We start from the raw sequence: 24,153 nt of genomic DNA, 5'->3' as shown, positions 1-24,153 counted from the left end.
GGGCCTCTGACTGCAATGTTTGTTGGTTTGGTGGGGTTTGGGTTTTTGTTACACAATGATTATACAAGTACCACGTGTTTGGAGAGAGGTGGGCGGGTTGAGGTCAAGGGCAAGAACACTGGAGACCATCTGTGTGAGTTCCAGCCCTACAAGCCCAGTGTAGGACCCCGTGCCTCAGTTTCCTCCTCTGCCAACTGAGGATAATACCAGTAAGTACCAGGTCATAGGGCCACTGGGAGGATCCATGAGGAAGTACACAGAAGATGCTGGCAACATGCCAGCCCCTGGGCATGGCGGTGGACTTACTTCCAGTGTCATATAAACATAAGACCGAATCCAGGGACCCCACTACTGTGCTTGACTCCAAGCTCCCTCCAGGCAGGACCAGGTCAGATCCATTTCCTTATCCCCACTAGGTATTCTGAAATATTTGTGGAAGAGACAAAAGACTAAATGCAAAGACTAAGCACTTTGCATCCTGCTTTGTTCCTGCAATGCCACACGGTCAAGACCATGTATCTGAGATATTCAAAGTCTCCTGGAACCTGGACCTTGTACTGGGCCCTGCTCTAAGCACTTTGCAAATATTGACTCATCAAATCCCCATGATAATCTGGGAGGTAGACATTAATAGTGTCTCTATATTATTGATGTGGAAGCAGAAGCACAGAAAGGTTGAGGCACCTGCCTGAGGTCACACAGCAAGGGTGAGAATGAAAAGAAATGGGGACATGAAACCACATTGAGCAGGTAGGAATCAGGGTTGCTCATGGGGTCCACCTCCTGCCTTCTGGACCTCTCCTTCACACAAACAGCCAGATAGATGCCCATGGCAGATGGGGCATGACTGGATAAGGCAGCCTAGCCCCGTTCCTCTAGAAAGACCAAGATTTCAAATTTTTTAAAAATATATTTATTTATTTACTTGGCTGCATCGTGGCTCTGAGTTGTGGCACGTGGGATCTAGTTCCCTGACTAGGGATAGAACCCAGGTCCCCTGCATTGGGAGCGTGAAGTCTTAGCCACTGGACCACCAGGAAAGACCCAAGATTTCAAGCTCTGACACAGCAGAGTGTGCTAGAAGGACAGCACATTTAGGGAGGGATCCAGTCCCTGCTAGGCTGTGTCACCTTGGGACCGACCATCCTTCCAGACTGTGGTCTCCTTTCTTGAAACAGGACTCTGTCTCAGGGCCCAAACACTAAGTCACCATGAGCTGCCCATTTGAGAAGGGCTAGCTCCACACATCTCTTCCGCCACTTGCTCACTCCCAAGCAGAGATAGATCCCCCCTGGGGTTCAAGAGGAAGTGGGGAGAGCTCCATACTGGGGATGTGTGAGGCTCCCAGAGGAAGGCGGTCCCTTTCCTCTGGGGACCTGCTCCTGACCACAGGCTCAGGACAGAGGACCTGTGCTGTCAATACCGTGACAGGCCCCAGGATGCCCTACAGCAGTGGTCCCCAACCTATTGGGCACCAGGGAACAGTTTCGTGGAAGACAACTTTTCCATGGACCACAGTGGGGGGTTGAAGATGGTTTTGGGATGATTCAAGCCCGTTACACTTACTGTGCACTTTATTTCTAATATTATTACATTATCTCCATCTCAGATCATCAGGTATTAGATCCGGGAGGTTGGGGACCCCTGCCCTACAGCACTTCCCCATCAGTGTCCCCAGGGCTTCATGTTCAGTGGGCCCCAAACTGACTTAGCATCCTCCTCTAAGACTGCCCTGCACTCCACGTTTCCGTCTCAGGGCTGGTTCACGCATCCTTCCTTCCAATCTTCCTCATACACATCCCTCCCCTCACCCTGTCTCTACTCCCTCGAGGCCAGGCCCTTGTCATCCTGACCTGGGTCAGCAGTGGAGACCCCTCCTCCAAAAGCCAGCGGCATCTCTGTAATCCACACAAACAAATGGGGCTTTTGTTCAAAACTGTTCACGGAAAACTGGAAACAACCTAAGTGTTTATCAGATGGGGACCAGATAAATAAGGGATGGTCCATTCACCGAGTGCACAGCTGTGCAGCTAAATAAACAGAAAGAGTGCTCCGTGTGGCCTGGGAAGATGCTCATGATACACACTATTAAGTGAAAAGAGGAAGACAGCACTGTAGAAGGTCCTCTGGGCCATCAGGGGCCTCAGTTTCCTCATCTGGAAAATGGGGACAATAGTGCTACCTAGGTCCGAGGGTTGGTGGAAGGATTAAAGACACAATGCAGGCAAGGGCGTAGTGGGGTGCCTGGCATGTAGTACACAGCAACTCCAATTATTTCTGTAAATTCACGTGTGAGTGTGTATGTGCGGATACACACACACGTGCTATAGAGGTTTAGAGAAAGTTTTGGAAGAAGTCCAAGTTCTTCACAATATTTCATCCAAAGGTGTGAAAAAGGGAAAGGAAAATCCCTTCTTTATGTTAAGTGTTGTATCACTTGGGCTTCCCTGGTGGCTCAGTCAGTAAAGAATCTCCCTGCAATGCGGGAGACCTGGGCACGATCCCTGGGTTGGGAAGATCTCTGGGAGAAGGGAATGGCAACCCACTCCAGTATTCTTGCCTGGAGCATCCCCAAGGGCAGAGAAGCCTGGCGGGCTACAGTCCATGGGGCTGCAGAAGAGCTGCACACGACTTAGCAACTAAACAACAAAAAGAATAAAAGTAAAACAGACATTTTCAGACAATTAAATATCAACATGGGCTTCACCGGTGGCTCAGATAGTAAAGAATCTGCCTGCAATGCAGGAGACCTGGGTTCGATCCCTGGATTGGGAAGATCCCGTGGAGAAGGGAATGGCAACCCACTCCAGTATTCTTGGCTGGTGCATCCCATGGGCAGAGGAGCCTGGCGGGCTACAGTCCATGGGGTCGCAAAGAGTCAGACATGACATTTAGAAATTACTCTCATCATTTTTTTTTCAATGAGTCTTAAAGAAACATATAAGCGCTTCCCATCATCCTCTCTGGATGAGGCCTAAACCCTTCACCTGAGTCCACGCGGCCCCTTGAAGTGGGGCTGCGGCCCCGCCCCCCAGCCCCCTACAGGAGGGCACCACACACTCGCACCTCCTGGCCTTTGCGTAAGCTGTGCCCCTCTGCCTCGTACGCAGACACAACATCCAGAAGAGTCCAAAATAGACTGTAATTCAGTCAGGACATACCCACTCCTTCCTTCCTGACTGAAGAATGTCACCTCCACCTTCTCTAAGGGTGGAAGGAAGGCCGGGAGCTTAGGAATAGAGAACTCCAGTCAGACCTGGATTCAAATCCCAATGGAGTCAGCCCCACTATCTATTAGCTAAATCTTCTTCGGCAAGTCACTTCACCTCTCAGTTTCCTCATCTTTAAAAGGGGGGTAGGACTTCCCTGGTGCTCCCATGCTTAAGAATCCACCTTCCAATGCAGGGGACGTGGGTTCGATCCCTGGTCCAGGAACTAAAATCCCACACATCACGGGGCAACTAAGCGCACACACCACAAGGACTGAGCCCACACGCCACAACTAGAGACCCAACACAGCAAAAAAAAATAAATAGGTGAATATCTTTTAAAAAATTAAATGGGGGTAGTAATAAACTTAACATCTGAAATTAAGTGAGAGAGTCCATGTGCCAGGCAGAGAATAAGTGCTCAATAAGTCGCTCAGTCATGTCCGACTCTCTGCAACCCCATGAACTGTAGCCCACCAAGGATCTGTCCATGGAATTCTCCAGGCCAGAATACTGGAGTGGGTAGCCGTTTCCTTCTCCAGGGGAATCTTCCCAACCCAGGGATCGAACCCAGGTCTCTTACATTGCAGGCAGATTCTTTACCATCTGAGCCACCAGGGCAGCATGGCGAGTCTGGACATAAATACTTTTTAAAAAATAAAATAAAATGGGGGTAGTAATAAACTTAATATCTGAGAATTAAGGAGAGAGTCCACGTGCCAGGCAGAGAATAAGTGCTTGATAAACAGCACTCACTGTCGTTTGCTGTTATTACCGATACGAGTGACCCGAGGACGAATAGCAAGATGAAGCAAGAGTAGATGGCAGGGACCTGAAAGCCAAGCACAGAACTGAGAACTTTGCTTGCAATCCATATCAATTGTCCCCGCAGCACACTGAAGTGGGGGACTATAACTACACCCTCTTTACAGATGGGCTCAAAGTTCAGAGAAGCCGGAACTTTGCCTGAGGCCACACAGCAAGCCAAGTGCAGCTGAGTTGAGATGCTCAGGTTCAGGGAAGTGCAGTCAGAAGGTACCTCTGGGGCCCTGCTGATGCTCTGACTACCCCAGGCGCTCCCACCACTCGACCATCTCCACCTCCTTAACACAGAGGCAACTTGGGTCAGAGGTCAACCTCTAACATCACCATCCATATCTCCGGATCCTCCAGGGAAGAAGAAGCTTTACGGAAGGCCTGGATCCAGAACACCAGATTCAGAAGCCAATTTACCACTTTCTAGTCGCACAGCCTCTAGGGGGCCTCAGTTTACTCCTCATCAAAAATGGGAATCTATAATTGCACCTACATGATTAAGCTTGAGAGGAAATCATGAGGTAATACTCATACAGTGCCTGGAACACAGGAAGTGCTTCCTAAATACTTGCTATTATTATCATTACTATGGAAGATTTCTTTTCATATCCTTGCTCTCTTTTCTAACAACTCTTTTAATTAAGCAACAGCTTCCAAAATTCCTAGTATGTGCCAAGCCCTGTGCATGACCCTGGACAGAGTATCTGGTAGAACTGATTGGAGCCAAGGCTTACAGAAGCCACTTCATAGGGAAAGAGTCCAGAAAAGACAAGCATGTCTACGAGTTAACTTTGCTCTACAATGCTTGCCAGTGCAATGAGCTAAGAAAAAGAAATGGAAGGGATAAAGAGAATTGGAAGACAGAAGACGAGTTTCATCATGTGCAGATGTTATCAATGTATATCTGAGAAATCCAAGAGAATCTGCGATAAAACTATTGAAGAAAAAGTAAACTGAGTAAAACAGAAGGAAATTAAATGTAAATATCCCAAAGTCAATAATGTAGCTACACATCAACAGCAATGAGGAGATAAAATGAAAGAAAGCTTAGCATGACAAAAATATCAGTTCTTCCTAAGTCAATCTAAACACTGAATGTGATCTCAATGAAAATCCCAGCAGGATTTTTTTTCTAATTAGGCAGGTCAGTTTTCAAGTTTATGAGTAAAGGTATAAGAATAGCCAGGAAATCATAAAAAGAAGAGTAGCGAAGAGCAAATAGCCCAACCAGAGAGTACAACTTACTGACAAATTACATACGGAAAACTGTGTGATATCACTACAAAAAGAGACAAATTAATGGAGCAGAACAGAGGGGCCAAAAATTGTCTGCAAACACATGGGAATTTAATATATTACGAAGGTGGCATTTTATAACAGTGAGAAAAAGGTAGGCTATTTTTAAGACGGAGTTGGAACCAACGATCTTCCTTCAGGAAACAATATTGGAGCTCGATCTCACTCAACATGCCTATAAGTTCCAGATCAATCATATTTAAACTACACAAAAATGGCATCCAGATGGACAAGAAAGTAAAACTATTCATAGACGTCAGAATTTTGTATATAAAAATTCCTAAGTACACTAAAAAGATTAGGAGAACTAAATAAACAAGTTCAGCAAGTTGCAAAGTACAAAATTAATGTATAAAATTAAAATGTATACACTAGCACAATAAAAAATCCAAAAATTAAATTAAGAAAATAAATTATAATATCAAAAGAAGACTTAGAAATAAAATTAACAAAAGAAGTGCACAACTTATACTCTGAAAAACACAAAAATTGTTGCAAGAAATTAACTAAATAAACAGGATGAGAGCCCACATTTGTGGATCAGAAGACTATGCATTTTAAGATGGTTCAGTTCAGTTCAGTTCAGTTCAGTCGCTCAGTCGTGTCTGACTCTTTGTGACCCCATGAATCGCAGCCAGGCCTCCCTGTCCATCACCAACTCCCAGAGTTCACTCAAACTCACGTCCATCGAGTCAGTGATGCCATCCAGCCATCTCATTCTCTGTCATCCCCTTCTCCTCCTGCCCCCAACCCCTCCCAGCATCAGAGTCTTTTCCAATGAGTCAACTCTTTGCATGAAGTAGCCAAAGTACTGGAGTTTCAGCTTTAGCATCATTCCTTCCAAAGAACACCCAGGACTGACCTCCTTTAGAATGGACTGGTTGGATCCCCTTGCAGTCCAAGGGACTCTCAAGAGTCTTCTCCAACACCACAGTTCAAAAGCATCAATTTATTAAGATGGTAATAGTCCTCAAACTAGTCTATAGGGTCAACACAACCCTTAAAAAAAAAAATCCTAGCTAGCTTCTTTGCAAAAACAGACAAACTGATCCTAAAATTCATGCGGACGGTCAAGGGACCCAGAAAAACCAAAACAATCTTGAAAAAGAAAAACAAAGTTGACGGCCCACACATCTCAGTTTCAAAACTTGCTGCAAAGCGCTGGTAATTAAGACAGTCTGGTATTGGTATGAGGACAGATTTAGAAATCAATGGGAGCGAATTAAGAGTCCAGAAATAAGCACTCACATTTATGGTCAATTGATTTTTGGCAAGGCTGCCAATATAATTCAGTGGAGAAAGAAGACTTTTTTCAATTAAGACTGTGGAACAACTGGATACATTCAGGCTGAGCACCTTCCTCAAAACCCTACACAAAAATTAACTCAAAATGCATCACAAATCTAAATGTACAGGGTAAAACTTTAAAAAATCTTATAAGAAAATACAGGCATAAGTTTCAACACCTTGGATCATGATGGTTTCTTAGACATGACACAAGCAACCAAAGAAAAACACAGATAAAACTGGACTTCATCAAAATTAAAAATTTTTGTGTGTCAAAGGGCACCATCAACCATAGGTATACTATGGCTGTTCATGGTGATGTTTGGCAGAAACAAACACAATATTGTAAAGCAATTATCCTCCAATTAAAAATAAATAAATTTAATTATTTTGTAAAAAGGGTGGGGGGACACCAGCCAGAAAGATGGAAAGATGGGAATTACCTGGCAGTCCAGTGGTTAGAACTCCATGTTCCCACTGTTGAGGGCCTGGGTTCGATCCCTGGCCAGGGATCCCACAAGCTGCATGGCATGACCAAAAAATTTTTTAAAAGAGAAAAAAGAGAAACAGACTTATGGACACTGTGGGGGAAGGAGGGGAAGGGATGAATTGAGAGAGTAGCATTGAAATAAATACATTACCATGTGTAAAACAGAGCTAGTGGAAAGCTGATGGGGTAGGAGGTGGAAGGGAGATTCAAGAGAGAGGGGACATGTGTATACCTATGACTGATTCATGTTGATGGATGGTAGAAACCAACAGAAAAACACTGTAAAGCAATTACCCTCCAATTAAAAATAAATTAATTTTAAAAGAGAGAGACAGAAAGTAAAAAGAATCCACCAAATGGGAGAAGATATTTGCAAATCATGTATCTGATAAGGGACTTGTGTCTAGAATATGTAAATAAGACTTACAACTCGACAAACAAAGAGAGAAATGACCCAATTTTAAAATGGGCAAAGGATTCAAATAGACATTTCTCCAAAGAAAATATACAAACGGTCGATAACTGCATGAAAATATACGCAACATCATTAGTCACCAGGAAAATGCAAATCAAAACCACAGTGAGATAGAGCTTCACACCCACGAGGATGGCTATAATTGAAGACAGAAAACAACAAGTGGTTGGAGAGGATGTAGAGAAGTTGGAAACTTCATACATCACTGGTGGGAATATGAAATGGTGTCGCTGTTTTGGAAAATAGTCTGGCAGTTCATCAAAAGGTTAAACAGAGTTGCCATATAATCCAGAAGTCCCACTCCTAGGAATATACCCAAGAGAAAAGAAAACATATATCCACATAAAAACTTGAATGTGTCCATAACAGCATTGTTCATAATAGCCAAAAAGTGGAAACAATCATATGTCCATCAACTGATGAATGGATAAATAAAATGTGGTATACCCATATAACAGAATATTATTTGGCAAGAAAAAGAAGCGTGTACTGATACACGCTACAGCTTGGGTGAATCTTCGGAACATGCCAAGTGAAAGAAGTCAGACCCAAAAGGCCACATATTACACAATTTCCTTTACATGAAAGATTCAGAATAAACAAATCTATAGAAACATAAAGTAGATTAGTTACTACCTAGGGCTGGGGGAGACAGGTTTGAGGGGCCGTGGGGACTGACTAAATGGGTTACACAGTCTCTTTCTTGGGGGGAGGGGTAATGAAATTGTTCTAAAATTGATTGCAGTGATGGTTGTACAACTCTGCAACTGTACTAAAAACCATTAAATTGTACACTTCCAGCCGGAGATAAATTGGCAAATTGGGACTGACATATACACACTACTATATATAAAATAGATAACTAATAAGGACCTGCTGTATAGCACAGGGAACCCTATTCAATACTCTGTAATGACCTATATGAGGAAAGAAGCTAAAACAAAGAGTTAATATATGTACAACTGATTCACTTTGCTGTACAACAGAAACTAACACAACCTCGCAAATCAACTCTACTCCAATACAATTTTTAATAAATACACAAATTGTACACTTTAAATAAGTGAATTGTCTGGTATGTGAATTCTATACCAATAGAGAGAAGTGAAAGTCGCTCAGTCCGGTCCGACTCTTTGCCATCCCATGGACTATACAGTCCATGGAATTCCCCAGGCCAGAATACTGGAGTGGGTAGCCTTTTCCTTCTCCAGGGGATCGTCCCAACCCAGGGACCGAACCCAGGTCTCCCACATTGCAGGCGGATTCTTTACCAGCTGAGCCCCAAGGGAAGTCCAATAGAGGTGTGATATTAAAAAGACAAAGCACTACACCAGAGGCCATCTGTTAAGATCCATCTATTAGATTGGCAGGTTCCCACATTCTAGAGCAACCTGTGTTGGTGACAGCTAGGGGAAGCAGAGGGTGGGGTGTGAAGGTTCATCAGCACCACTTCCATGAAGGGCCATCTGGCCACATCTACCAAAATTACAACTGCACACATTCTCAGACCCTGCGATTTGGGACTATCTAGTGTTCCTCACACAGGGCCACTAAGTGTACAATGGAAGGCATGCATCACAGAATGATCTGTAATAAACAAAGCAATCTTAACTAATTAAATAAAGCACTGTCTCCATCCACACAATGAACACTATGTAACCAGGGAAAAGACAGCAGTAGCAGAAAACGATCTCCAAGGCACACTGTCAAGAGCAGTCAAGTGTAGACTACAGGATACACCATGTGTGATCATTTGTGGTTTTTGGTTTTTTTTTTAACATACATGCTTCCATATACGCCCTGGAAGGACATACTGGAAACGCCTCCCCATGGCTGCCTCTGGCAAGGAGATCTGAATGCCAAAGAGGCTTTGCTTTTCCCTGCCTTCTTCGGTACTGCTTGAATTATTTTTTACTGTGTGTGTTAATGCTTTTTCTTTCCTTTTTAAGAAAAAAGACAGGCTTACCTGGTTTCAGATCCTGGTGTCGCTCTCTCTCATAGCTGGGCAAGTCACTTCACTTCTCTGAACCTCTGGATTCTGCAAAGGGAGGGCTAATAATAGTCTCCACCTTGCAAGGTTGTGGTGAAGGATTAAATAAGACAAGGCCCCACAGGCATGCACAGGGCCCCCACTGTTTCTGTGTCTGGCGCCTAGTGGTAGGTGCGTGGTCCGTGTGGGTTACTGATATGTCACTATGGACGCCAAGGTGGATTGTAACAGGTCCCACCAGAGAGCCTCAGACTAAGTGTTCAGAGCATCAGCAATCCCCTCAGCCTCGGAGAAACTGGAAGGGCTTCCTGGGAGAGGCAGCATGTGAAAAGGACTTCAAAGTCGAGAAGGAGGTCCACAAGCAGAGATGACTGGGGCTGGTGCATCCGGCAGAGAGTCGCGCAGGCAAAGGCCGGAAAGAAAGAAAGCCCCGGGTGTTTGCGCAACCGTGCATTCACTGCCTCCTTCACCAAGCTCAGCTGAATACTGACTCTGCTAACCAGGCACTGTCGTGGGACAGACAGACAAAGCCAAGTAGCTGGACCAGCCGAGGGAGGAAGAACAGTGTGTGGAGACAAGGGGCTGGGGCAGAGCCACACCCAGCTCCAGGTGCTCAGAGAGCAGACCAGGAAAAAGAGGCTCAGAGAGGGACAGAGGCCACCTAAGATCACACAGCACCTTCTCAACTTCCGGAAAGGGCCTCTCCCAGCTCCACCCTCCCTGTGTCTCAGAGGCCTGGAGAAGAGGAAGCCTACAGGGGCCATCCCACAGTGTGCTCAGCAAAAGGAGGATACAGATGCCATCACAAAGAGGAGGGACAACTGGTTCTCAGATGATAACAGCACCTGGTTGATGGGTAGAGAGGCTCCTGTGTACCAGGCACCAGGCTGAGAAGTACATACGGTCCACAAGCCCAAGTGAACCTTCTGCAGCCCTACATGGTCAGTCCCATTTTGCAGATGAGGAAACTGAGACCCAGAGAGGTCAAGTGACTAGCCTAAGGTCACACAGCTCAAAAGAGACCGCATCAGCAGGCAGACCATCTGCTTTTGTCCCAGGGCCTATCCCCCGAGGGAGCCACTGCCAGGGCCTGCATCAGCAGTCATACTCCTTCTTAAAAGGGCCCAGGGTGTAAGCTCTTCTCAGCCAGTCCAGGAATGTGTCCTGATAACAGGACCAGGGGTGGGAGGGGTGGGTGGTGGAGGTTGTGCGGGGAAAGTGGGGGCAGAGGAGGGGGAAGGCGGAGGAGGTGGGGGAGGGGCACAGCCCATCTGCATCGTGCCTCTGGAGGGAAGGGAGCAAAAAAAGCCCCATCGGGTACCCGCCAGAGCCAGCTGGGTGGGGTGCAACATCCTTGTGAAGAGGGATCCTGCCATGACCCATGGCAGGGCCCCGAGCAAGTCAACCAAAGCCTCGTTCAATACCATTGCTATTGTTCAGTTGCTCAGCCACGTCCGACTCTGCGACCCCATGGACCGCCCCACACCAGGCCTCCCTGTCCTTCACCGACTCCCGGAGCTTGCTCAAACTCACGTCCATCGAGTCGGTGATGCCATCCAACCATCTCGTCCTCTGTCGTCCCCTTCCCCTCCTGCCTTCAATCTTTCCCAGCATCAGGGTCTTTTCTAACAAGTCAGCTCTTCAGTACCATGGAGACACACAAAAGGATCCCGGGACAGTTATGAAGGCAGAGGAGCTAACCACGTGTGCCCTGGGCACTCAGGCCATGCTGGATAAATGGGGCTCCAACCATCACAGCTACCTTATAGTTTCCATCGTTACTGTGGAGCTCTCCAGTTCTCACAGGGACCCTGCTTCACAGAGAAGATCAGCCCAGTCTCCCAGACAAGGCAACAGAGAGAGGCTCAGAAAAGCCAAGCCAGGTGCCCAGGCCACCATCCAAGGCAGCAGAGGACCAGCTGGAGACCCTGGCTCTCCTGGCCCCGGGCCACTGTGGCCCCTCTCTCCAAGGGCACCGGTCCCAGCTGGGCTCTCGCAGGGAGTTACTACACCAGGGATTTAAGCAGGGCACTCAGCCAGTCCATTTCCAACTAGGGGAATGGAGGCCAAGACACGGGGAATGGGCTGGTCCACATAACCCAAGAAGAACACTTATTTTGGAATGAACCTCTCAGCCCTCTGAACCTCCAAGGCTGGGTCCCCAGCTGATGCCCCATGCCTCCTCGCAACAGCCCTAGGCGGGGCAGGCACCACCAGCATGCCATGTCCACCGGGGAGGAAGTTGAGTCTGGGGGAGCCTGGGAAAGGGGCCAGCCCTCATGCCCATCTCACAGATGGGGGCCGCCACCCCTGCCTGCCTCCAGGGACCTCCCTCATGTGGCAAAAATCTTCTCATTCTCTTTTTTCCTTCAGCCTTTCAAAAGAATGACCTGCTCACCTGAGGTGTTTTTGTACAAGCAGATTCAGAATATAAAAAAAAGTCCTACTTCAGAGAAGAGAATATGAATAATGACACTGATAAGATAACAGAGGAAGTAATAGCTAATACATATTTAGTGCCTACTGTGTCCTATGCTTTCAACCCATTTTACAGATGAGGAAGTGGAAGCAGAGAAAGGTTAAATAATGTGATTAAAATCCCACCTCTTATTAAAAAAAAAAAAAAAAGAGGGAGGGAGGAACTTGCTTGGTGATCCAGGGGCTAGGACTCTGCGCTCCCAATGCAGGAGCCTGGGTTCCATCTCTGGTCAGGGAACTAGATCCCATATGCTGCAATTAAGAGTTCGCATGCTGCAACTAATGATCCCCAAGTACCACAACTGACCTGGTGCAGCCAAATAAATAAATATATTTTTTAAAAAATCCCACCTCTTGGGACTTCTCTAGCAGTCCAGAGGTTAAGACGCCGCACTTCCAAAGCAAGGGGCACAGGTTCAATCCCTGATCGGAGAACTAGGATCCCACCTGCGGTGCAGCGCAGTCAAATAAGTAATTTTAAAAAATATCCTGCCATCGGCTGTTCCAATGCGGGCTGGTGGGGTGGAACGGGGCATGCTGATGGTGGTGTGGAGACCTACACCATTCCCCCTCATGTCCTCCCACCTGGGGTTCATGTCCTCCCACGTGGGGTTTACAGTACTCCTTCCATACTCCCAACAGCCCTGGAACCACTTTAGGTGTCACTCACTTTACATGTCAGCACAAAGTGGAGAGCCAGGGTGCCAAGCCAGGCCCAAGGATACAAAGCCCACCCTCTCTCCACCATACCTGCAAGGAGGCATGGGAAGGGCCGTGCAGGAGGCGGACACAGAGCAAAGGCCCTGAGCCAGGAGGGTCAGATGTGCAGGGGGTTATCGAGTGAGAGGTCTGGACCGAGGGGGTTCCAGCCTATCTGGGTCGCTGCAGGCTTTTGGCCCAGGCACGAGGAGGTCTGAGGGAGGCCCCGAGAGGGACACGTCCAGCAATTTAGGTCATAAAGACCTGAAAAATTGAGAGGGGAGCCCATGAAGATTTTCTCAGGCCCTGGAGCATGCTGAGCGGGATGGGGGCAGACTATTGAGACTTCATCCTACAGCGATCCTGTCAGAGCACAGTGGTCTCCAGCCCCAGAGGAGGCACCTAAACCACGGTGGACTTCCAGGAGGAGCGACATCTTACTGGAGGTCCAAAGGTAAGCAGTTTATGAAAAGAGGAAGGGGAAGCGTGATCCAGGCAGAAGCAATTGCTTGGCCAAAGGCCCAGAGGTGGGAACATTGAAAGAAAGGCAAAGGGTCAGTTTAAGTCATGTGGCCTCAGTTTCTCCAGCAGCAAAATGTGGGGGAAGGGCACACAGTGGGTGCCTCCATCTCCCCCACACCCACCTCCTACCACCTCCCTTCTCCAAGGCCCCTGCCCGAGAGGAAGGGCACTGGCAGCCGGTTCTCCCGCCATGGGAGCATCTTTGAGGCTGGCAGGATTGGGAGGCTTCACTGACCTCCCCCTACCCTTCGACCCCACAGGCCAGGCCAGGCTGCCCAGCAGGCGGACGGGGAGGGCAGCTGAGGGGCCAGGAGACGACAGTCCCAATCTCAGAGAGCTTTGTAAGAGATCCCCATTCTCAGATGTGGAGGCAGAGGCCCAGAGAGGGGCACACTCAGCCTCAGGCCACACAGCACAGTTGAGTTAGGGGTTCGAAAGAGGGTGTGGGATGGGGCTTGGACTGAAGATTCTTGGCACACCAGGCCTAAGGGCACTGAGGTGAGGAGGAGCTGGAAGAGGAGATGCTGGGCCCCAAGGACCACGCATCAGGCTGGTCTCAGGGACCCAGCCAGGTACCGCCTGGCCTGGCCACCATGTGGCTAAGCAGAAGGCCTCCCTCCAAATCTCCATGTGATCTCCGCAAATCACACCCACTCACGGGCCTTAGCATCTGCACCTGGGCAGAGGCCCTAGCATGCCGAGGATTCTTTAACAGACACCCCCCGCCCCCGCCCCAGCATCAGAGTGACCCCAGGGAACACTGAGGTGACGAGTTTTGCTCTGTCCCAGCTTCTCCAAGGTCATGCCTCCCAGGCACCCCCAGCCCCGCCGGCTGATGGCTGACAGGTTCCGGGGGAGACAGCTGCCAGCCGGCCCCTGCCCACGGCACCCGCTACTCCTGCCAGCAGCTCTGGCTGCGTCCCTGCTCTGGGGACACACAGTGTCCCTTCCTCCCCACCCCTACCCCAGCCCCCGCAGGGACACGGGTGGGCAGGAGCAGCTGGCAGCCAGGCCCCTCCACATGGCTGGCCCTGAACTCAGCCCCCCACACTCAGAGCCTGCAGGTGCCACCCCGGACGTGTAACCTCCAGAAGGTCCAGGCCTCCCTTTACTCATCCATGAAATGGGGACCTCTGGGAGGTCTCTGAGAGAGATGGCGTCCGAGACTGAGGCCAAGGACAGAGGTAGCAGGATGGCCAAAACCCTTAAAGCTCCTACGATTCGTTCATGGGATCAAGGCCAAGGCTGGGGGCGGGGGTGGCTGCTACAAGCTCCCTCCTCCCCACCCCTTGACCCTCCCTGAACTCAGAATTACGCTCCAGCCTCCAGACCTTTGCACCCTGCTGTTTCCTCCTGAAGCAGCACAGCCCTGGCCCCAGCCAACTCCAGGAACCCCAGTGCCCACTTTGAGCCTGACCACAGGCCATACTTGACCCCACCTGCCCTCGACTGAGAGAGGTACCCTCTTTTTCTGGGCTCACATAGCCTCCATCACATAGAGATTAAGCATTAGACTGCCTGGGTCCCAAACCCAGCTCTGACCCTTCCTAGCTGTGTAGCCTTGGAAAAGTGACTCTACCTCTCTGTGCCTCCATTTCCTCACTTATAAGACCCCACATGCTATGCGGCACAGCCAAAAGAAGAAACCAAAAAGGAAGACGAAAGAAAATAATACAAAACAATGTCTGAGCCCCTACCCCTTGCCACGAACCGCCCCAGGCTAGGCCAAGCACTGTCACACTCTCCACTCGCCAGACCAAAGCAGCAGTCGTCTCTCTGGTCTGGGGGCTCCATCCTTAGTCCCCACAGTCTGCTTCCCACACAGCAACCAGATGCCCTCAGAAAGCCTCCTGGAGCCCCATTTCACTGGGAGTAACAGTCAACGTCAAAAGGATCCGGAGGCCCTCCCTGACCTCCATCTCTCTCTGTCCTTTCCTCCTGCCATTCTCCCCCTTGCCCACTCTGTTCCCCTGGCCCCCATGCTGTTTCTCCAACACTCCAGTGCACCCCGCCTTATGGTCTGTGCACTGTCTGTTCCTTCTACCTGGACTCTCTTGCCTCAGGGAACGACCTGTCTCCTCCCTCCCCTCCGGGGACGTGAGCTTCTGGGAGAAGTCTTCCCCCTGCGTTCCCATCCCTCACCATCCTATCTAATCAGCTAATCACAACCCATTCTCTATCCCAGCCAGTCTTCCCAGCTTTATGTTTGACCCATGACACGCTGGCAAAGATTGAAAGCAGGAGAAGTGGACGACAGAGGACGAGATGGTTGGATGGCATCAGCGACTCAATGGACGTGAGTTTGAGCAAACTCCGGGAGATGGTGAAGGACAGGGAAGCCTGGCATGCTGCAGTCCCTGGGGTCACAGAGAGTCAGACACAACTGAGCCTATCAAGTTCTTACAGACCATGTGCGTATTTTCCTTATTTGCTCTGCTTTTATCTCCGCAACTAGAATGTCAGCTTTGTGAGACCACATTTTTGCCTTGTTGCTTCTTTGCTGAATCTCCAACCTCTAGAACATGGTCTGGCACATGGTGTGTGTTAGTCTCTCAGTCGTGTCCGACTCTTTGTGACCCCATGAACTGTAGCCTGCCAAGCTCCTCTGTCCATGGGATTCTCCAGGCAAGAATACTGGAGTGGGTTGCCATTTCCTCCTCCAGGGGAATCTTCCTGACCTAGGGATCGAACCTACTGCACTGCAGGCAGATTCTTTACCATCTGAGCCACCAGGGAAGCCCCCCTGGCACCCAGTAGTACTCAGTAAATATTTGTGGGAGGGAGGGGTAGATGGAGGGAGGGATGGAAGGAGGGAGAGATAGAAAGAGGGATGGAGGCAGGAACAGAGGGAGGGACGGATGAATGGGTCCTATCCGGAGCCCCCTAAGATAAAGAGATACAGGCCTCCGTCCCAGGTCTGCCCAGCTGCACAACCTATGCCCCAACTACAGCACTCTCCTGCCACTGCCTGGCCTGTCCCCTGGGCAGAGCCTCTGACCTCCCTGGTTACACGGGACAGTGTGCAAGGGTGAGACAGCTCTAAGCCACGAGCCCCGCCCCGCACGGCTCAGGCACGGACTGGGTACCAGGGATGCTTGCTGCATGAGCCAGGGGTTACTGAAGCGTGAGCCAGGGGCCATCCATGGGCCAGGGCAGCCAGGACATGTCTGGTCCTGTGTTCCCGGTGCCAGCACACGCACAGCTGTCAGACCTCAAACCGGCTCCGCCAGTGCGGCCAGGGCGGGATGGGCACTGCAGGCTCAGGCTGGCATGGCGGGCAGATGGAGGGGCGCTGCCTGAGCGGGGACCCACCCCCCGGGAGGATGATGGTTCAGCAAGCGGATCGTGCTGCTCCCACTAACCCCGGCCCTGTGGAGATGGAACTGTTCCAGTCCAGGCGGCTTTTAGGTTTCTTTCTGGACAGGAAGGAGACCCCCTTTCCAGACCCTAGGTCCTGACCTGCTCTGTAAAGGGCGGGGTCCCTTCCTGAATCACCAACAGCCCAAGAGTAAGGACGATTCTTCCTGTGCCCCATGAAACCCAGTTCCAAGCCCTAGGACCTGTCCTCAGCCGGGAAGCCCGAAACGGGGAAAGAGGCGATGTCGGAGCTCGACAAGGCAGCAGGCGACCTGGTTAGAGCCCCGCTCCTCACCCAGGCGCAGCACGGCCCTCGGCCAATCCAGGTGGGTCCAGACCGTTTCCCCAGGGGGAAAGCAGCGCCGGGCACGGGTTCCAGGGACTTTCTTCCATCCCAACCTCCAGAGTTATCTAGAAGAGGCCACTTTGGTGACTCCAGCCCTCCCCCAGAGCCCACCCCTGGGGTGGACGTGGCCAGAGCCTAGACTTGCACACACGTCCTTATTCCTCACAGAAGCAACAATAATAAATAGACCTGCTAGTTACTGAACACTTTACTCTGTGCCTGCCATGCCGGCTTTACAGGCACTGTTTCATCTGGTCCTCCCACCAACACTGTGAGGTAGGGACCGTTACTGTGCTCATTTTCCAGCAGAGGAAACTGAGGCCCAGATCACATGGCAAGTTGGAGTCCAGGTCCCCAACCCCACCTCTGAGGTCACACGGGCAGCTTCTCTCTCCCCAAGACAGGTCAAAGTAGGAAAGAAATCTCAGGTACCCCCTGAAATCTATAGCTGGAATTGGAGGAGGTGGGCAGGGTCCATATTTCCGAAATCCATAGGCCTTCCTGAGTCATGAGAGGCCAAATCCTAACCCTGCCCCTACTGTGTAACCCAGGTCATGGGTGTACCACTCTGAGCTTCAGTTTTCACATCTATAAAATGGGTAGGATCCTGCCAGGTTAGCCTAAGGTATACCATTGCTTAAAGGCACAGAAGGGAGGAACTTTCCTGCTGGTCTAGTGGTTAAGACTTCAGATTTCCACTGCAGATGGTACGGGTTCGATCCCTGGTCTGGGAACTAAGATGCCGCATGGTACAGCCAAAATATTTTCAAAACTAAAATAAAAATTTAAAATAAATAAATTTCCTCTTCTAATAAATAAAAATTAAAAAAGCTTCAGGAGCCAGAAGACTCAGTCCAGCCCTCAGGACAAGGTGGAGAAGCTGCTTGGCCTCCGTGCCTCCAGATGGATCGGGGGGAGGAGAGTGAGCAAGAACAGGAAGCCAGTGGCGTGTGGTGTAGACTCAGCCCCACATCACCAGCAGCCCAGAGAGGAAGGATGATTCTTCCTGTGCTTCACGAAACCCACTTCCAAGCCCTGTCACTCCCACCTCCAAACACAGCCTGAATCCACCTCCTTCCCTCCCACCAGAGTCACCCCTCAGGTCAACCCCTCAGGCTGGCTGGTTGCCTGCAGAGAGTGTCTCTGAAATGTCCATCTGAACCCATCCTTCCTGCTTGACGCCCCTCACAGCCCACACTCCAAGACGAAAGACAAAGTCCTCATGGGGGCCTCCAAGGACCCCAGTGGACACTACCCGGCCCACGCCCCTCCCCTCCTCCCGCTCTGCCCACACTGGCCACTTCCCCTTTCCCTAAGAACCTGGTACACGCTTGCCTGGGAGCCTTGGCACTTGCTGTTCCCTCCACCAGCGCCTACTTCCTTCGGGGGCTTTACTCAGACGTCTCCTGCTCAGAGAGGCCAGTCCTGACCACCAGTTTAAACAGCAACACACTCAGCCAATCCCGCTCTCTCTTTGAGTCTCATTTCAAAAGCCACCTCCTCACAGGAGGCCACTCTGACCTCCCCCAAGTGAGAACCTTCCACTTCTCCTTCCTGGTGGGGACCATAGCTGTGATGACATGACACACTAGATGAGTACATGTCTGAGGAGGAGGACCGGGGCCACTTCCATCTCACTCCCAGCCAAATACTCTGCAGTGGGTGTAACAGTCACAATACTTCACAGCCGGGATGCTTGGGGCCATCCGGTCGGAATGGACACTGGCCAAAGTATAGGGCCTAGCATGGAGTCAGTACTTGGTAATTACTGGATGAATGAACAAATGGATGGATGGAGGGACGATGGATGCATGGAGGGATGGTGGATGGATGGAAGGATAATGGATGGATGATGGATGGATGATAGATGGATGGATGACGGCTAGATGGATGGATGGATGGATGAATAAGTGAACACACCGTGGGCCTGGGACTTACCAGAGATGCCCAGGGCTCTGAGAAGGTGGCCCAGAGAAGGGAAGGGTCCGCCCTAGCTCACCAGCCAGGCTCTGCAGCTGGAGTCTCTGCTCCTGCACAGCCCGACTTTCATTTCCCATCCTCTCAGTCTAAGGAAGCTCCTTGCCCCCCACCCTGGGGAATGAGTGAGGAGGAGGGGCAGATGGCCCCCTGGCTCCCAAAGAGGGGGGCGCTCCCAGGCTCCATCTGTCCCACCACAAAGGGGCTTTGTCCTCAGTGCTGAGAGCCTGGGGCAGACCGGAAGCTGCCCCTCAGCCACCCAGCAGGTCCCAGCACCCCCGGTCAGCTGAGCTAACAGCTCCAAAGCCGGATCCCAGGGGCTGGCATGGTACTGGGCACAGCCTTCTAAAATCTCATTAATCCTCCCTGAGAGCCCTAGGAGGGAGGTTCTAGGATGACCCCCATTTTTATGTATGGGGAAAGTGAGGCAAAGTCACTTGGCCAAGACCTCCCAGCCAGCACAGAGCAAAGCCAGGATTCAGACCCAAGCCCACCTGGCACTAGCATCTTCAGCCCCTGCTCTCAACTCGCCCTGCCTCTGGGTTCAGAAGGGTGGAGGCGCCTTTTTTGGAGGCACAAGTGGGCAACCACACCTGGTCCTTCACCCTTAGAAGACCACTGCCCTTTGGAGGTTTACCCAACAAGGGAGAGGGGGTCGGGCTCTGAACCCGGAGCCCTCGCTCCATGCCCAGCCCATGCCCCAGGTGTCTTTGCAATCTGCCAGCCAGGCCCCAACACGCTTCCACCACTTCCTGCCAGGCAGGCGTCCACAGGGAAAGGCTGGGCGGGCAGACAGACCAAGGGGTAGACTTCCCCCACCCCTCACCCGCCACTCCCCTGTCAATCCCAGACCTGCTATGTACCTCCCTGGCACCCACCTTCTCTCCAGGCCCATCTGGTCTCAGGGCAGTTACCAGGGCCACTTCACCAAGGCCACAGTGCCAACGGGACACCTACCCTCAGTGGACACTAACCACAGGGCCAGGCAAATCAGTCCTGCCCATCACCACCACCACCTCTGCCTCTGTGGCTTCTCCTTGCTGCCCAAGGGTAGTGTGTAGACTCCCCAGGGAGGGACTCCCAGCCCTCCATTGATTGGCACCAGCCACCTGCCAGGAGAAAGCTCTGCGGTTCTGAACTCCAACAAGAGTAGAGCTACTCACACTGTACCTTCAGGCCTTTCACAAGTTCTACCTGCTCCCAGAGAACCGTTCCATTCTCCCAAGGATGTCATATGTATCGCTTCCTCCAGGAAGTCTTCCCTGACTCACTTCTCCAAGACCCCAGACCAGCCCCTCCCTTCTGTCCCAGCTAGGGGCTCTTGATCCCTATCTTGAACCCCAGCCTATGTGGGCTGCCTTCACTTGGCAACAGTAACTGAGCACCTGAGCCCAGCCTGATCCTTCTCTCCGCCCTCCCTTCACACCTTCAGCAAGAGGCCGGCCCTGCTCCCAGAAGTCGCAGTCCGAAGCCTTGCCTGACCAACCTCATCACCGTCTAACTGTCCTGGATCTGACCTCCCCAGTTCCCCAGATCTTTGCTCACCCTGTCTGTTCTTGCTGGCAGGCCCTCACCCTTCTCTTTCCCTCACGAGCTCCTGCTGCTCCTCACCCTTTAAGCTTCAGGCCAGGTATCACCTCCTCTGTAAAGCCCTTCTGGCATCGTAACAGCTGCCCCAGTTCATACAGCATCTACCTGGTGCTGGGGCCATGATCAGGGTCTGTGTCTGGCTCCCCTGGGGTGTAGGCTGCTCCCAGAGTGCCTCTTTGGGGTCCCCGGCACCCAGAACAAGGCCCAGATCTCACCAGCAGATAGTCCAAACGCCAGCTGCCAACCCCCTGCCTGGAGAACCCACGGGCAGAAGCCAGGAGCAACTCCCAGAGGCAGGACTGACTCCTATTTTGCCCACACTGCCCACAGATCTAAGGTAGGGGTGGAGTGGGGGAGGGGGGCTTTCCACCAATGGCCAACTGGTAACCAAACCCACGTCGTTTCTAAAACTAGGGCACAGGAGAGAAATGGGAGCAGCAGAATTGTCCCCAAATAGAACGGTGGCTCATCTGGTTCCAGGGCCTCCGGGAACACCTGGCGGGGGTGGGGGTGGGGAGGGCAGGTGGCCGCTCCCAAGGCTGCAAAGGGAGATCTGAAGTTTGGAGAACGGGGAGGTCGAGACCACTGCAGCTGGAGATGGTGGTGCAGACACCCCGCCCACCTCCCTCAGGGTTAGTCCCAATCCAATCCCACTTGCCCCCACCTACCCACTGGGTGCTCCCTAAACTGTCCCACCTCCCAGCCTTTGCTCACTTGCATCCTCTGCCCAGAATGCTGTTGCCCTGGCTGTCGGTCAGAATCCTGCCCTTCCTTGGCATCATGGCCACCGACTGGGCACTTAGTATAAGCCTGACACAGGTAGGCACCTGGGGGGAATGAGCTTATCAAATCTTCCCAACAGTCATATGAGGAAAAGACTCCTGCCCCCATCTCACAGATAAGAAAACTGAGGCTCAAAAAGAGAAGCCATTGGCTCAGGACACAGAGCAGAGGAGGCAGGTAGACCAGATGGAAGGTGGTGGGACCTGGGTGGTGGCAGCCAGAGGACCACCCAGGAGGTCTGACAGGCCTGGTTCACCTTTCTATGTCAGCCCAGGCTTGGGGACTTGGCATAGCTCAGGGCCAGAGAACCTCACTGGCCCAGATAGAACAAGAGCCCCTACATCCTTCTGACCTTCCCCTCAGAGTGGCTGGGGACTGAGGAGCCACCCTGGGCCAATGTGATACAACTGTCTCCCCTCAAACACGCACAGACCCACTGCACAGATGAGAAAACTGAGTCCAAAAGGGGACAGTTTTCCCATCCGGAAAGTGCGATGTGCCCCAGGAACTCTCTGGCTGTGACACTCCTCTATGGATTGAACTGGTGGATACGATTTCCTTTCTCTGAGTCTCAGGTTTCCTATTTGGAGACTGGAGCTGTGATTCCTCCCCATGTGTGCTAAGTTGCTTCAGGCGTGTCCAACTCTGCAACCCTATGGGCCATAGCCTGCCAAGCTCCTCTGTCCATGGGATTTTCCAAGCAAGAATACTGAAGTGGGTTCCCTTGTCTTCCTCCAGGGGATCTTCCTGACCCAGGGATCAAATCCGCATTTCTTATGTCTCCTGCATTGATAGGCAGGTTCTTTATCACTTTTCCAGTGCTACCTGGAAAGCCTTGATACAAATTATAATAAAGTAACAGCCAACACATATTGAGTGTTTCCTACATGCTGGCATTGCTCAGAGCATCACGCATAAGGCCTCACTTGATCCTTAGAACAAGTCTGTGATGCAGATATTACCATCAGGCCTGTTTTTCAAATGGGGAAACTGAGGCACAGAGCAGTGAGCTAACTCACAAAGTCACACAGCTAGCATGGAGGCAGAGGAGAAGGCTGTGGGGCTGGGGACGGCGGGGGGTGGGGTGGGGCTTTCCAGGGGAGTCCCTGGCCTTCACACTGCCCCGAGAGGAACAGTGGGGACGGGGCTGGAGGAGCGATCAGGGGTCAGGCAGGAGGAACAGAGGACAGGGCAGGGCAGGCCTGCAGTATTCAGGAGGCCTGGGTCCGCAGCCAAGCCACTGTGCTTTTGCTCCTCTGAGCCTCTATTTGGTATAATGGGGCCAGAACTTCTGCCTTGCAGGGACACTGTGGGGACGGGACACGGACATTCGTCTGCCACTGAGCGAGGGCTCAACTATGTGCTCAGGAAAGACGCCTCAGGGCTGGGCCGATGGCTCGCTGCCCCTCCAGGATCTGGGTGGTATCTGATTCTCTGCTCTGCAGGGGCAGGAAGGGGGGTACAGCCTACCTCTTCCCTAGAGGGAACCCTCCGAGCTCTGCCAGCTTTCCAGGCTGTGTGACCTCGGACAAATCACTTCCCCTCTCTGAACTTCTGGCTCCTCCTTTTGCTACTAAATCAAGGCTTTCACAGGTCCCTGAGGAAGGTGGTCCTCCCTGGAAGGACTGAGAGCGTATGCAGGGAGGGCAGCTCAGTTCAGCCTGCCTATGCGGAGAGAGCAGTGCCTGGCATGATGCTGCCTTGAGACCTCCATGTCTTCATCCTGCCAAATGAAGTCTGCTGGGTTTTTTATTTTGGCTGCGAGGCTTATAGGACCTTAATTTCCTGACCAGAAATTGAACCCCTGCAGTGGAAGTCCCAACAACTGGATCACCAGGGAATTCCCCAAATGAGGATTATTAGATAGTCTGTCTCCCTCCCAGCCCTGCTGGGGATGATCAAAGGCGATGGTGAAAAGAGCTTGGTAAACTGCAAAGCGTGGCACCCTTGAGAGTGATGACGATCACTGTACTCCCTTAGAGGCAAGAAGAATCCTGCGACTTGCCATCTAAGGTAGAATGTGCTACAGCCATGAGGGAAGGCAGAGAATGGGGGGGTGGGGTACAGAGAAGCTTGGAAAGTGTAGACTTGGGTTGGGGCACAGGGTGGTCAGCCAGAACTTTCCAGAGGCAGAGACATCTCAGCCACGGGAGAGGGCGGGAACGCCTGGCAGCAAGACCCGCAGAGTCAAAGCATGGACGCTAGACTGCCCGGGGCCGGCAGGAAGGCAGCCGATGATTCAGAAAGGCTAACGGGTCACCTGAGTGAAAGGGGAAAGTGGGAGGCGACAGGGTGGAGTGGAGGGAAGAGCGTGGTCCAGACCACCGCCACGTCCAGGAGCCCTTGCTGTGGGCCCTAGGCCCCTCCAGCCTCTCTCAGCTTCAGCTGTGCCTCCCCCAAAACACAAGAGTGGTGACAGTCCCTGACTCCAGGCCCAGCGGGCAAAGATGCAAAGCACGCAGTGCTCAAACAGCAGCCACTTTTGGAGAAATGGACCCATTCAGTAAGGGAGTCCTTGAATGCCAGGGCTCAGGACACTCAAAGGCCTTCACAAGCCACAGGAGGGCAGGCGCTGAGGCAGGAGGCTGGAGGGAGCTGGAGGGAGCTGGCGGCTTGCAATTGGTCCGGCCACCAAACCTCTCTGTCTATAGTTAACCTCCCCGCCCCCCATCCCCGCCCCAGTGGACAAGCCTGGACACGGGCGTCCAGTCTCAGGCCTCAGGGCTCCTGGATTCACTGGCCTGCAGAGACCCAGAATTCCTGCCTCATCAGGGAATTACCTTCATAATTACAGGCACTCAGAAATCCTAAGCACGGACTGCGTGGGGGCCCTGCGCC

The 24,153-nt window shown here is 51.6% G+C and overlaps 1 protein-coding gene across 7 annotated transcripts in view; it reads right to left on the bottom strand.

The window, feature by feature from the left end:
• The window catches only part of SRC (SRC proto-oncogene, non-receptor tyrosine kinase), a 55,074-nt gene that overhangs the window by 24,026 nt on the left and 6,895 nt on the right, over positions 1 to 24,153 (bottom strand). For 3 of the 7 annotated variants that reach the window (XM_061437544.1, XM_061437542.1, XM_061437546.1), the window contains exon 2: positions 9,540 to 9,611. The exons of the other annotated variants lie outside the window; for them this stretch is intronic. The gene's annotated coding sequence lies outside the window, so the exon portion shown is untranslated. The remainder of the gene's footprint in view (positions 1 to 9,539; positions 9,612 to 24,153) is intronic. 7 annotated transcript variants of the gene reach the window in all.

Source organism: Bos javanicus, chromosome 13, assembly GCF_032452875.1.
Source record: "Bos javanicus breed banteng chromosome 13, ARS-OSU_banteng_1.0, whole genome shotgun sequence".
Classification (NCBI taxonomy): Eukaryota; Metazoa; Chordata; class Mammalia; order Artiodactyla; family Bovidae; genus Bos; species Bos javanicus.
This window is presented reverse-complemented; position numbering and strand designations above follow the sequence as displayed.